Source organism: Psittacula echo, assembly GCF_963264785.1.
Source record: "Psittacula echo genome assembly, chromosome: 5".
In the NCBI taxonomy this organism is placed as follows: domain Eukaryota; kingdom Metazoa; phylum Chordata; class Aves; order Psittaciformes; family Psittacidae; genus Psittacula; species Psittacula echo.
This window is the reverse complement of record NC_137739.1, coordinates 2,650,923-2,666,104: the sequence shown is the minus strand read 5'-3', so window position 1 is coordinate 2,666,104 and position 15,182 is coordinate 2,650,923.

Below are 15,182 nucleotides of genomic sequence, written 5' to 3'. Positions count from 1 at the left end.
GCTAGCTGCCCAGCTGAGCTTCCAGTCTTGGAGACCTGACCTTCCTGACCTGTCACAGAGACAACTCTTGGAACTGATGAGCATGTAGGAGTTGCTTGGTCTAATCTCTCCATCAGCGTCCAGCAAAGGAGTATAAAACTTTTGGCGTGTTCAAAACCAGAAGTGAAAATTCACCTTTGTTATCACCATTTTACTTGAGACAAACTTCCAAGGGTGTTGGAGGTTCATTTGCTTTCAAGATAAAACCAGGTTTTTCCTTCCCTTATCAGTGGTGGTGCAGCACTGGGCATGGTGGAGGCCTGTGACGGGAAGACCTACATACTGTTCAAAGAGCTCCAGGTGCATTAAGCCTGAGAGCTGGTGGGTTTATTTCACAACCACTGTTCAGATAACTCTGTTCTTCCTTCTCTGAACTTAAGTTTTGTCAGATGATTCCGTTTGATTTCTGCACTCTTGTCCAGAGAGGTACAAAATGACCAAACACAAGGCTGCACTTGGTTGTACTTTAATGACTGGGTTATTAAACACTTCAGTGATGTTAATAGATACACCAAGCTGACATACTAACGCTTGTACCTACTTTGAATGTGTTAATGCAGTTTAATTCCAGCTGAGCAGTGAGGGAGATCTTCGGTTCCTGTCTCGGAGCACAGACCTGCTCCTGGGTGCGTCAGTGGCTGCTTCAGAGAGAGGAGAAACCCGCTGACCTCTTGGTTATGGGCACTATTACTTGCAGTGTATTTACTTTATTAGCCAGACCTTGTGATGCATGGTTGGAACTTCTGTTGCCATTGGAAAAGGAGCCAGAATCTGGTGCAGCAAGTGGTGTGATTCTGAAATATCCCAAAACATGAAACCTAAAGGCTGTTTCCTGCTGGCCTTTGGCATAGCTTAATCTCTTCTGTGAGTGTTTGTGCTGGTTGGCTCTTGCTGGTGTGCTGAAGCTCCGCCTTGGACATAAGCATAACTCCTGTGTTTGATGGTAACTTTAGGTAGAAACCCCCCAGATTTGCCTAGTTTCATGCAGTGCAGTTACTGTATTGGGGAGTCAAGGATTTGGTGTCCTAAGACTAGTTTGCTGGTCCTTTGACATTCCGTAGTATTAAGTGGTTGAAAGGGTGACTTCATTCAGTTTTCATCCCCCTTTCATTATGGTGTGTAACTGCAGAGCTCCTTCATCTCTACTTGCTTTTCCCAGAAGCAAAAATCCCACATTGCCAGAAACACCAGCTATTCCTCAAGGTGTTCCTTTGGGATCCTTCAAATGTACAGAACACTTTAAAACCCTGCTTTATTCAGCAATTCCTACAGTGATTTTTCCATGGAAATTCTTTCCAGACTTCTCCAAGAGCAATGTCGGGTTTGGTTCCTGTTTCCCTGAAGACAGAAGCAGTTTCTTGTCCAACAATATCCAGATTTAAGCTTGGAGGTACTGTGCTGAGACCCTGCATCAATTGAGGGGCAGCTTTGCACTGGAGCCTGCAGCTTCTTCAGGCTCAGTGCAGCAGCAGCAGGAAACCCCAAGGAAATGGGGCTGGAATGGATGCTCCTTTGTGAGACTGAAATCCAGAGGTGCTGTCCCTTCTGTGCCAGCAGGAAGGGCAGTGGGAAAACGGGAAGGGGAGGGGGGCAGCGGACAGCCAGACTGCCCACCCTGTGCCTTTGGAAGCGCAGCTCCTGCTCTCAGTTCGTGTAATGATAAACCCTCAAGCTCTGGGTTACTGATTCAGTGCCTGCGGTGAGACTGGGGATGGAGGAGGAGGAATGATGGAGGGCAACTCCACTGCTGCACCCTTCAGCCCCCCGCAGCAGTTCAGGGTTGCTGACCTTCTTGTCATAACAGCTTATTTCTCCTTAAACGTGGCAGTGGGAATATGGGTAGGAATGTTTTCGCCACTTCCTTTCTGCTTGCTTTATTTGAACAGGTTCTCTTTCAGGTCTGGCTTTTCTGCATGGGATTGGAAAGCCTCTTCTTATTGTCAGGTTGGACACAGGGGCTTGGAGCAAGCTGCTCTAGTGGAAGGGGTCCCTGCCTGTGGCAGGGGATTGGAACTGGATGAGCTTTAAGGTCCCTTCCAACCCAAACCATTCCATGATTTTCTTGTACTTTGCACTTGGTCCATATTTTGTGTGTTGTACAAACCCTCCACCCCTCTTATCCCCTATAGAAGGTCTCCTACAACCTGAGACCAAGGTGAAATTAACCACACCACAAACCTTTCCCCTGGGCTCCAGCCTGCTGGGTGTAAGCAGATCTGCTGCTTGCCTATTAGAGAGTGTTGAGAGAAATACCCTGCTTCACAGAGAAAGCCCTTGGCTACCTGAGCCTTCAGATGAGGGATCTCCAGAGCCATTTATTCTGCCTTGCAGAAAATCCATAGCCAAAACTGGTCCTCATTAGCCAACCTGTCTGCTCGGGATGGCGGAAAGACGGGCGCATCCCCTGTGCTTCCCCCTCTCGGGGTGCCTCCTTTGCTGTTCATGGCTCCAGGTACTTGGGGTGCAGCCACTGTTTCGTGTAATTAAGCTGGAGTTGCAGAGTTCCCATTAATTATCCAGAGTCTCCTGTCTCTTGGCTTCTTGTCTGGCAGTCTCAATTCTCAATTCCTTGGTGTTTTGTCTGGGTTTGTAGGGAAAGGCTGCTCTGTGCTCATCTTTTCTCCTCCCAGTCTTCATGCAGGGTGAACAGGAACACCATCGGTGGCTATTTCCTTGCTGGCAGAGACATGGTGTGGTGGCCAGTAAGTTAAGACTGTTCCTTGTATGACACCCTGGGACACCCAGCACCACCGAATTCCCTCTTTGGTGCCCCTGCTTTCTCCACCACACTTTCCCCCACCTTGTACCACCACCTCCTGCCAGGATTCGTGTCCTTGGGAAGAGTCAATGGAGCCAAATTGGATGCTTCTGGTGCCTCCAACAAGCCATGGGTGCCCTTCATTTCCCCCTTTTTTGGTATGATCTCAACAGACACTTCCTGTGTCTGGCACTGGCTCCGTGCACAAGGCCCCCTCCAGGCAGGGCGTGCAATGCAAACAGTGGCAAATGCAGCAACACATGGCTCCTTCTCATCCTCCTGAAGCCAAGCAAGTCCATCCAAAACCCACCTGGGATGCCCAGATGGGTTGAATTGGGAAAGCGCTGGTTGCTCAGGGCTACCTGGAGCAGTCTCTTGGGGGTTATCTTGCAAATATGTGTATGTCCCTCACAACACATGGAATCCCAGGCTGGTTTGGGTTGGAAGGGACCTTAAAGCTCATCCAGCTCCAACCCCTGCCCTGGGCAGGGACACCTTCCACTAGAGCAGCTTGCTCCAAGCCCCTGTGTCCAACCTGGCCTTGAACACTGCCAGGGATGGGGCAGCCACAGCTTCTCTGGGCACCCTGTGCCAGCACCTCAGCACCCTCACAGGGAAGAGCTTCTGCCTAAGAGCTCATCTCAGTCTCCCCTCTGGCGGGTTAAAGCCATTCCCACTCATCCTGACACTACCTGCCCTTATTATAAGTTCTCCAGGTTTCTTGTCAGTCCCTTTATGCACTGGAGCTGCTCTAAGGGCTGGCTTTCTGGGACGTGGTTGCACGCTGCTGGGTCACGATGGGGTTGCTGTATCTTTGGCCACACTTTGCTTTTGGGAGTAATGGGAAATCTGAGCTTTGCTGCTCCTTTTCAGACACCATTTTTGCCACCTCCTCTTCCCAAGTTATCCCTTGGGGGCCGCGCTGCTGGGTCCAGACGGGATGATGCTTACGCCAAGCTGCAGGGAGCCCAAGCACCCACAGCACCTCCTTTGCTCCTCCCCAGATCAGTGCCTCCCTCTTTGCCAGCAGCGAGGGCTCGGGGCTCTTTATCAGGCTGGCTGGGACCGGTGCTGCCGGGGGCATCGCTGTCACCAGCTTCGAGTGGAAGGTAAGAGCCGTGTTGTGTTAGCAAGGAAACGAGTTCCTCGAGCCCTGCCGCTGCAGGTGGCTTCACACAACGTCTTGCAAGGTTGGGAGGAGCAGTGCAGGGGGTAATTAACACAACCCTGCTAACTCAGCTTCTCCAGCCTGGGTCTAATGCCCGTACAGGGAGGCTGGAGCCAGCTCAGGTCCACGCTCAGAGAAAAGGGCATTTCAGGGCTAGTCCAGCCCCTGCAGACCCCACTTCCTGACCCAGATCCCTGCTTCCCTGCACCTTGTATCCAAAGTCCTTGGGTTCTGCAGTAAAAAATGCAGCATTTGGCTTGCTTGGTGCTCAGGGAGTTAGTGGGAACTGGCTGGGGCTGCCAGGGGGGTCTCCACCATGATCTCATGCACTCCTCTCTGAAGTCATTTGGGGATGTAAATGTGCACTGGAGGTGAGCCAGGAGCAGGTTAGGAATGGTGGATAAGGGTCTAGCACTGCAGTCTACGCTGAGCTGCACCGGGATCAGTGTTGCCTTCTGCCTGTGCCACGTTCTCCCTTCCCAACAGGTGACTGATGCTCTGCTGGCACTTGCCTGGGTGTTGGTGCCCGTCTACACCTCCTCTGGGTTATGTCCCACTGCCCCCAGCCTGCATGGCCTTGGCTATGGGCCCTGCTCCCTGCAGGGCTGTCACCGCTGTGAGGCTCTGCTCTGGGAACGCAGCCTTCCCTGGGACCATCCCCAGAGGAGGGGGCCTGGGCAGGGCAGTGATTCCTCTCTTTTTCCCATGGCAGATTGTCACCATGCCCGAGTACCTCCCGTGAAGGTTTGGAGGGGAGGGGATCCGGATGTACCTCTCTGGCCTGTCGCTCCTGCTCTCCACCTTCACCAAGACCTCTGTGAGTAGCTCCCACTCAGCTGTGGGACAAAGCCGTGACTGATTCCTACTGATCCAAAGGTTATTTTGGGGCTCAAACCTCAAATAAGGGGCAGAGAAGCTGCTGCAGGATCCTCCTGGAGGGAGCAGGACAAGAAGTGGGAATTCATGGGCAGATGCTGTCTGCAGCACCCTGTGTGTTCATAGGCAGATCCAGCAGTGATGCTTGTGTCCCGGTGGCCCTGATGGATGCATGGCTGTGTGTCAGGATTCCCAGACACAGAGTGCACTCACCTCGCAGCAGAGGCTGTGGCTGAAACATGCTCAGAGGCTGAGTTGCATCGTCTGGGTTTTCTCCATGCTCTGGCAGTGATGCTTTCCAGCATCCCTTCTGGACTTGGCGGAGCCAAGGAGGCTGGGGATGCATTTGCTGCTGTAGGACACATGGGTTTTCTAAGGAAAGGAATATCTGCAGCTATAAGATGACCAAACCCGTGCAGAAAGTGTCTGATTTTCAGGGACTTTTGCTGCTGTGAGAAGAGTTTATCCGAGGTAAAACAGCTCAAGAGGCTGTGACAAGAGGCCTGGGGCAAGCAGGAGGGAGCCGGGCACAGACAGCCCTGAGGGGCTGAGACAGTGAGACAGAGATCAAGAGCAAACAGCACAGGAAGCATGCGGAGGAGCAAGCCTGCCGGGGGGAGCAATCCCGCAGGGTCTGACCCGGGGTCTGCTGCGCTCGGCATTGCACTGCCTGAAAGAAATAGGCTTTTGTGGATGCTTGGCTGCAAGAACCGTGCTTTTGCATTGGGTTTCTGCGAGCAGTGGCTGAGGAGGACCCCATCCGTGCTTCCCCACGGTGCGGCGCTCAGCGCCTGGCTCCGTGCTCGCAGCTCCCTGCTTGGCTGGATGCAGCATCGCTCCCTGCGCGGCGTTGCTGCATCCTCCTCCATCCTCCCAGGCTGAGCTCGGGGGATGCTCTGAGTCTTCCTTAGAGGAATGCAGAGAATGGAGCAGCTCACAAACAGCTCCTCCATCAGTGCTTAATGCAAAGGGAAACGCTGTCCCTGCCTCTCAGTGCTGTGTGATGTCCCCCCGTCTCCTTCCCATGAGCTGCTCTTGGGCAAGGCACAGTGCTTCGGGCTTAAAAAGCGGGTTGCAGAGGATATGGGAGCCCCATGTCCTGCTGACACCGGGATATCAGCGTGGCAGAGGTGATGCTGGTGCAGTTGCCACTACGGGCACATGGCAAGATCATGTTCTGCTGTGCTGCAGGGAATTCTTCCCATAAAACTGAAGTTCTTTATACCCCTATTTATGGCTTGCAAATCCTATGGGATTTCTCCTGAAATCAGCCTGGTTCCTTCTGGAGCACCAGTTCCATTTGCAAGCTTGGGCGGTGACACTTTGATTATTCCCTAATTGTCCTAATGTCCAGTCAACTCCTGTCCCTTCCCTCTTCTGTGCTGCTCAGGAGACATCTCTCCCCTGCTCCTGATGAAGACCCAGGAGGAGCTTGAGGGAGATGCTGGAGCATCCTTGTGAGAGTTGGTGAATCCCTCCTGGTGTTTCAAGGGAAAGGTTGGAAGCTGGGATAGGATTTCTGGTGGGATAGTTTGTTCTTGCTGCTCTACGTTTAAAGAAAGAAATCAGTGGTAGTTTGAGGGCGATTGTCTTTGAGTCTCTATCACAAACATCCCCTCTTCCCTGACAAAACAGCGCTCTCCCATTGCATGCTGTGATGTACTACATCCCTTTGCATTCCAGCCTCTCCATGGCTTTGCCCAGAAGGGATGGACGCCCTCTGAGTTCATTCCTAGCTTGGGAGACCGCTGTGGAGTCACCCCTTGCCTAACACAGAGGAACCTGTCGATGACCTCTGCGCAGTGCCTGCACCCATGGGAACCTGTGCGGTTCTGCTGGCCCTTGTCAGCACAACCTTGTGTGTGGAGCCTGGTGGACACTCCCTGGTACCTCTTCCTGTGCCTTTTCTCAGCCAGGGCTGTTTGGTCTGATGAGTTTGCTCTGCTCTGAGTCACTCAGGATGCGACAGGAGAGCAATCGACCCAGTGAGGGGATTATCTCGGCTCCATTCATGGCACATCACTCAAACAATGCCTGTTTCCAGCACTGGGTGGGATGAATGCCTGCAGACACACGAGGTGTTGCCAATCTGTCCCAACGTCCCATCCCTGGTGGTGACTGCAGCGTGGGATGAGAGTGTGAAACACACAGCAATGCTGCTGCCTTCGCTCTTCCTTTGGCATAGGAAAATGATGCTCTCTTCTGTCCTGGAGTTTGCCCTTTGGAGGACCCCAGTCTCCTGTGTTCCAGGGTGCAGCCAAGTCCTGCTCAGAGATGGTGTCCCCATTGGCTTGGGACACGTAAGGAGAGGCACAGGCGTCCCAGCCTTGGCAAAGAAGCTCCTCTGTACCCTGTGTACCTTGTTCTGCCGAGGCTTTGGCTTCACCACTTGTTAAATCCAAGCTGTCTCTAAAGCCAGCTTTCATTGGGAAGGCATTACCCGCTGTTGGGTAAGAACGAGTTTCCAAGTGAGGTCACCGGTGCAGGCAGGGATCTTGCTGGATTACGAGCCCTGACTTCAAAGGCTTCTCCTCTCCTTTTACAGTTGAAAGGACTTATTTTGTGACTAGGTCATGCCTGCTTTTAATGAGCTTGTTGTTGCATTCGAGATGTCTTATTAAGCACTCGCTCACATGCGCTTTTCTTCTTTCCCACCCTAAGCAGAATGAGCAGGAAGGGAGGTGGGGACACCTCAGCTTCCTCATAGCAAAGGCTTAGACTCATTTGCAGACGACTGCAAAAATGATTAAGCATTGAGAAAGCCAAGAGCAGCAGTTATGAAATAGCTTCTCCAGGGCTGGGTCTTTGTACTTGAGCTCTGCGGAAGGGTTGCTGGAGAAGCTCATAGTCTTCTATGGAGGGCTATGGCTTTCTGGCTGGTGCTGAGAGGACAAGTGATGGATCCCTCCAAGAGGGATGCTGGGAGCTCCAGAAGACACCAAGGATACTGACACTGTGCTAGGGAGGCTTAAGATGTTTTGGGCCCCCACTTGAGGTTGCACTGGGAGGCTGAAGGCCCTTGGTTGGGGCTTTTCTGCCTTGTAGGTGAAGCTTGCACTGCCTGAATGGCTTTGCTGTCCTCTTGTAGAACACCATTGCTTGGTGGTCTCCGTGGTATCAAGCTTTGGTTAGATTGCATTTGTGGTGGAAAGGCAGCACAGGAGCCACTGGTAGAGGTTTTGGCATGGTTACACATGAGTTGGCTCCTCTTCAGCAGGACATTCCAGGCCTGAATTGCCACTCAGTATTGGAAAGGGCTCTCCCAAAGACATGGCCAAGCCCAAGTGCAGCTAAGGACACATAGTACCTCCCTTGGGAATGGCAGGAATGACTGTGGTGTAAAGCCTGGTCCAGATACTGCGGAGCAGTCCCTGAATGAAGATCCTCAAGATCATGGTGTAAGTGCTCTTCTGGTCAGTTCAATTGGTGATTTAATCAATGTTATGCCTAACAGTGTGGGCTTATCTACCAGGGAACAGGCTTTCATGTTGTGCTGGAGCTGGACATGTGCTGGCTTTCATGGCTGGTGGAGCCCTCCTAGGGGGGACACAACTTGGTTCTTCCATTGCATGATCCTGCCTGGCCCCTCTCCATCGCCTGATGCTGGTCCTCAGCTTCTGGAGCAGCGCTGGGAGGAGGAAGGGCAGAGGTGTGAGATGGGAAACAGCATCAATCCTCCACATTACTAATCCCAAGCAACTGCTCCCACATGACCAGGCAAGAAAGCTCTGCTGCTTGGGGGGTGGTTTCTGGAAGGTGTGTGAAGAAAGACGTCAAACCAGGGCTGATGTCTTGGCTGTGGGAAGCCGTCACAGCTCCGGGCGAGGGTGTGGAGCTGTCGTGCCTCTTCCTGCCCCTTCTGGCTTCGTTTCCTCCTCCAAACAAGGCTCTTGTGCAGGTACCCCAGCAGAGCACTGGGGATGGCTGGAGCTGAGCTGCGAGTGGAGACATGGCGGTGGCACAGGCACTGCCTGCTGTGCCTGGTCCTTTCCTCCCGTGGCATCGCTGCTGTTGTTGTGCCCCAGCACAGAGGCCCCGCTTTCCATCTCATTCCCATACAAGCATGACCAGACCTCCCTGTGTGGGAGCAGCCCTCCCATGGGTGGGAAATGGTGGTCACTTCGGGGTGTCAGTCATCTCAAGCAGTGTGGTACCTGAGTGAGCTGCAGGCCTGCGTGCGCTCCTGGCATCCCTATGGGATGTGATGCAGGCACAGGAGATGCTGGGGTTGGTTGAGGAAGTGTGTTAGACATGGAGCTGATCTGTCCTTCTATGGCCAAGCAGAAACCCCAAACCTCCTCCAGAGGCTCTGCAAGGGGAGCTGCAAAGGCCAGGGGATGTGGTGGAGAATGCATTCATGCTCTTTCATGGTGGGGTGTAGGACCTTTGGGCTTCTCCTTCAGGGTCAAAAGCATCTCTTGCCACTTGCCCATGCCTTGATTTCCCCATCTGTGCAAAGCCAGGAGGTGCTTTCCCAGAGACGCTCAGCAGAGAGATGGCTTCTTGTTGAGGAGCAGGTTTTGCGCTCCATGCTGGGGCTGCCCATGTCTGCTCCTCACCATGGACAGGCTGCAGAGGTTGAAATGCTGCTGCAGCCATCAGAGATCAGGGGATCACCTTCCTCTGCCTCGCCAGCACCCACATGAGCACCTCTAAATGGCTCAGGTGAGGTGGTGCAAAGCTTCCCTATCCATCAGTAAGGGCATTGCGGGTACCAGCAGCACCCTAAAGTCCCTGCCCCTCGGAGGAGATCCCCTCCTGCCCCAGCAGCATCTTTAGGCTCCTGCCACCCTCCTGACCGGTTTGATGGCCCAGACCATTGAGCTGCAGCTGGGGATGGGGGGAACTGGTCCTTGGCAGCCTCTTGCCAGCAGCATGGGTGCCAGGAGGGTGAATCCTGCCCAGCTACAGCCACTACTGGGGTGCAGAACCAGCATGGGGGTGCTGGTACCAGCCCCATCACCAGTGCTTTGCATGGTGAGATGCCACTTGAGAACAGGGCACTGGAACTGGAGGTACTTGGGGCAGCAAGGGGGTAGGTCAGGGTCTGATCCTGCAGCTGAGTATCACAGTGCAGGCTGTGGCAGCACTGATGCTCCAAAGCATCCCGTTTCTGACCCTTCCATCCCACTGTCTGCATCCAACTGAGCCCAGTCACAGATGACCGGAGCTGCTTGTGCTGCCCTTTGGAGGTAGGTGGCCTGTGACACCCATCTGCAGCAGTGACATAGGGGTCCCATATGGGACCCCAGCTTCAGCGCTGGCTTTGGAGGTATCCTATTGGCACACGCAACACAACATCCTCGCTGTGCCCATGGTTTTGATCGCTTCCCTGCTGTACCGCTCCTGGGGCAGCCCTTGGGTGCTGTCTAGGAGGTCGATGTCACCTTCCCCAGCCCCTGTCTTTCCTCTTCATGCACAGACTGACCTGGACTCGGGGGCCCTCTTTGTGCAAGTCTGCCTGGGCTGGGACCTTGAGCCCTCCACCGTCCTGATGCTGGTGGTAGTGGGGCTCTACACCATCGCAGGTAGGGTACTCAGTGTCTGCTGGCCTCAAATCGTTCTTCTTTGGTTGAACCACACCATTCACACTCCTGCTTTCACTTTATTGCTATTACTTTTTGCTCCTGGAAGGTCTTTGGGGATTTATACTCAATGGGGATCACATTCCCTGCTCTACCCAGGCAGCATCTGAGCATCCTTCTCAAGTGTCAGCTCAAGCAGTGACTCAATACTTGACCTCTACTTTGTCATTATAGCTTTCCATTTGTAATAACTCCTCCTCCATCACGTAGTTAAGTGCTTTCTTGTGCGTGTACCTATTTGTACCAGCAATAATCAGGGCTTCTCCTATTACAGGACTATTACTATGGAATCTACAGGCTGAGAGCCCTTTACCCAGTTCATTTCCCTCCCACTTGCCCTGCCCGTAGTGCAAGTTGCTGCCTTCCCTCTGCAAAGTTCTTGGGAATATTTCTTGCTTATTCCTCTTGCAGGGTCAATCCATGTGGTTACATAGGGATCTGGAGGCAATGATGGAGCTGGAGTTGGAAATTGTGGGTTCCTGGCTTTCAGTCCCACTCTTAGACGAGGGGACCATGTATCCCTGCCAGCCCTTTTGGTTATTACTGTAGGTGGGACATTCCCTCCCCTGCAGTGGGTTCTCCCTCTCTATCTCATCCCAGCCATGAAAACAGGACTCAGTTTAATCATATCCGAAACAGGGTGGATTTTGCAAGGCTTTGGTTTTAAGCAGATCCCATCCCAGGTTTTTTCCTGCCCACAAGGCTTGTCGTGATGCAAGCGCGCTTCAGTGTGTGTGTGATCATTGCGTCACCCTCATCCCAAGAACATCCCTCCAAATCCCAGGCATGGCCGGGGAAGGTGCAGCCCTGAATTCCTGGGATGTGAGTCGGTGACTGGGGTTGAAGCTGGTTCAGTTTTGGACCCATTTCCTCCAGCTCCACCACTTGTTAATGCTTTTGCTCATGTGCTGAGTAATTGCTTTCTGGCTACATGAGCACCTCCTGGCTTTGCAACAGATCTGGAGGGAGAGCTTGGGATGGAAAGGGAGGGATACTGCTGGTCTAATGGCCAAGGGGAACCCCAGTAAGCGTCAGCTGGGAAAATAACTGTGGGGTTCGGACAGCTGAGGGGTGTAGGAAGGGGAAACCTGTACAATGGTTGGACTTGATGATTTTAAAGGTCTTTTCCAACCTAACTGGTTTTATGTTGCTGGGGAGAGGTGGGATGAGACCAACATCCTGAATTCGGTTTGCTTGTTGGAGCATCCAAAGAGGCTCGAGGCCATCCTCCTTGACTGCATGGGGACCTGGGGCTGCATCCTCCCCTCCTGTCATCCCTTGGCTCCCCTTCCCTTCCCGTGGCTATTGTCTGTCCCCCCCCACATCTATGGGGTGCCGTTCCCCCTCCACATTCCCACTGCATCCCCAAATGTCACAGCACAATGACAGGCACATCCCTGCCAGCACGGACAGCTTTATTGGGGCTGGAGGACCTGGCACCAGTGACTGTGCCAGGCCACGCTGTGCCTTGCTCTCCTGCAGGAGGGCTGGTGGCCATCATCTACACCGACATGCTGCAGATGATCATCGTGGTCCTCGGAGCCATCGTGCTGGCGATGAAAGGTAAGAGCTGGGGCATCGTGGACCCCCCTGACAGGAGAATCCACCCCTCTGCCCGCTTTGTGGACTCAGAAATAAATAAGAAGACTCAGTCTAAGCAGTTTGGTGGCCAAGATGCACAGCAGGGCTTTGGCCTGGAGCAGTTGCCTAAAGGAAGTCTGTGGTCCCCTGTGTCCCCAGTTTCCTGTGCTACTGCCTTTCCTCTGGGTGAAGATGCCATGAAGCATCCCCCCTGGTCTCTCATGTGGTCATCGCTGCCCCACATATTGGCCTCTAGTCCATGCATCCGAGAGATGGATGATACCAAGTGTTTGATGGTGAAGCAGCATTTCCAGTCCTGCTCTGGGAAACTTGCAGTGTCGTTGTGATGGGGGCTTCAGAAAGGATCCCACCGTGGCAGGAGGTGATGCTGGTACAAGGCACTGCTGCAGGGCATTGATTCCATGGGGATGCAGAGCATGGAGCCGTGCCTTCATCTCGGTTGGAGTGAGCACGGTTCATCCCCAGCCCTCTCTGAACACGCTCAGCGCTGTTGTGTCTCTGTACCTGCAGCAAGCTCCCAGCCTCACAAGGGTGCTCATCAGCCTTATTCTGCCATCGGGGCTCTGGGCCCTGAGGAGCAGGAGGCAAAAAGTCAGGTCCCAGCTTCAAAGGCAGGCATTTAACTACAGAGAGCGATTCCAGAGGCGCTCCTTAGATGATTCCCACCATTCCCTGCAGCAGTCTGCTTCAGCGGGCAGGCTTTGACCCAGTGCCACAAGGGAGCTCTGCTATGGAGGTGGGAGCAGCTCTGGACCCGCAGCCAGCCCGATCCCAAGGCTGCTCCCCTGTGCAAAAGCAGAGCTCGGTCCTGGGCGAGCCCTGGATGAGCAAGTTCTATGTACACAATACAAATGGGAGGCAGATACTTCCTGCAGAAGGGACAATAACACCAGCAAGAAGGCAGAGGAGCGAGATGCCTGTCCAAGCAGATCCAAGCGGTGGCCGCAGCCTTTGCATTAACCGAGGTGCTTGGCCATAGCTGGTTGTTGTCTGAAGCTGTAGTTGGCCATGGGGCTCTCTCTTAAGCTTGTGTCTGGTGAGTTTGGCTGGGAAAATCCCCTCCAGTGACTGCAGAGCCCGGCTCTTTTTGGCTTTGCCAACCTTCATGGTGTGCGCAGGGAGCTGGGGGTACTTGGGACAGGGACTGGTCCAGAGGAACCAAAACACAGGGTGCTGGTCACAGTTCTTGTCCTCAGGTTGCAGGAGACCTCGGGACCTGGAGGCTCGGTGTGCTGGGCTTTGTTACCTCTTATCAAGCTCCTCTAATAAAGGATGCTCTTCATGGTCTATGTTGTTCGTGTCTTCAGACCATGACATCCGCATCAGTGATGCTATTTCTCATCTGCTAAGCTATGAGTCCTCTGGGTCTGCTCTGCCTGGCCCATTGCCTCCTTTATTGCTGCTGAAGGGATAAGAAAATGCATTGCTTGGCTCTGAGGCTGCATCTCGCAGGGGAGAGCAGGAGAGTTGTACAAATCCCCTTGGGTGGATGCTGGGGAGAGCTGGACAACAAGCGGGTGAGGACCAAAGGGTTGTAGACATCACTTCGCTTTGCAGAGAGCTCAGTGGCTGTTTCATGGTGGCTCCAGCACCACGGATAAGAGAGACCATCCCATCCTGCACCCACTTGGCATTCACATGGGGCTGTTAATCCTGGTGGAGCCCATGGGCTGCAGCCCGGCATCCGCAGGCTGAGCTCCCGCTGGCCTGATGCAGGTGTAGGTGTCGGGACTTGCCGGTGAACACCTTTGGGAAGGGAGCAGGCCCGCACCCCCGGGCGCGAATCTCTGCCTCTGGAGAGCCTTTGTTGGTGCCCAACACCCATGCAAAGCTTGGGAGTAGCCGGCGCCTGGGTAAGCCAAGAGCTGGAGGGGGGCCAGGCCTGCTTGCACAAGAGCGGGAGGAGTTTAGCAGTGCTGACACCCTGGTTTGCAAAGGGGGGGCATGGTGGATGATGCCCCTCTGTAAAGTCCCCAACAGCCTCAGGTCAGGGGGATGCCCTGGGATGCAGGGAAAGGGCTGTCCTCAGGCAGGAGGGGACGATGGAGCAGGATGGGTGTCTTAGGCATTGAGCTGGCACTTGATGGTGATCCCAGCATCCAGCACCTGATGCCTGAGGGATTTGCTCTTGGTCTAAAGACAGCAGCACTCTTAGGGATGGTCCTGCAGGAGGGCGACTTCCCAGGACCATGTTCCCACATTGTAGTGGGCTGAGCTGAGAGTCCCATGAGCAGGGTGGAAGGGATGCAGGATGCTATAGCTGGACCAGATAAGGGCAAATCCACCAAGGGATGCTCATGGGTCTTGCTTTGAGTCCCCAGAACCTCCTGTCTCTTACCCTGAGCACCAGCTGCTGTGGGTATGGGGGTGCCAACACCTCCCTGCTTATCTCCATAGTGCTGCATGGGTGGCCACAGCACATGGGGGCCGGTGCCTCCCATCCCTCCCTCATCCAAAAAGCGATGCCTCTGGCTCTGAAATTCTCCTGCTGGAGGTATTGGAGAAGCTGCAAGGAGCATTCAGCCCCCCAGGAACAGGGAGATGGTGGGGGGGGCCAGGGCAGAGCCTGGGGCTGCTGGCTATGGAGCAGCAAGGAGGAGCACCAAGGCAGCTGCCAAGGGCTTGGAGGCTGCTTGCTAAGGCTTGTCCATGGCACGTACTCCTCAGTGGGGCTCAGGCCAAGACCCAGACCCTGGGTTCCATTTTATAGGAAAGAAAGCAGAGAAGATGGCTTTTTTTGTTCTTTTTTTGTTCTTTTTTTTCACTGGTTGCTGGAGGTTTGGGGCTGGAGCTGCATGGGGGGTGCTGGAGAAACGCTCAGAGGGGTAGAAGACATTTGAGCACCTTGAGCTGTAGCACATCAAGTCAAAGGCTGCCTAATCTTGCATTTAGCAGTCCTAGGTGAGTTTCCCCTGCTCTGGGACCAGGGAGCTTTAATGAACAAGTTGGTTTTACAGTACGAGGTCAAAAGAGGTGGGTCCTTCTGTCCCAGGACACAGATCACCCTCTGAAGCTGGGCTGTCATGGGACCTGCTGTGCAAAACGATGATAGAAGAGTCTCTTAAACAACTACAAGCAAACACGACCATGAAGGAGCCCTCTTTGGGCAGCACCTCTGAGTCAAAGGGTTGGGGTGAGCTTTGCCTGCTGATCT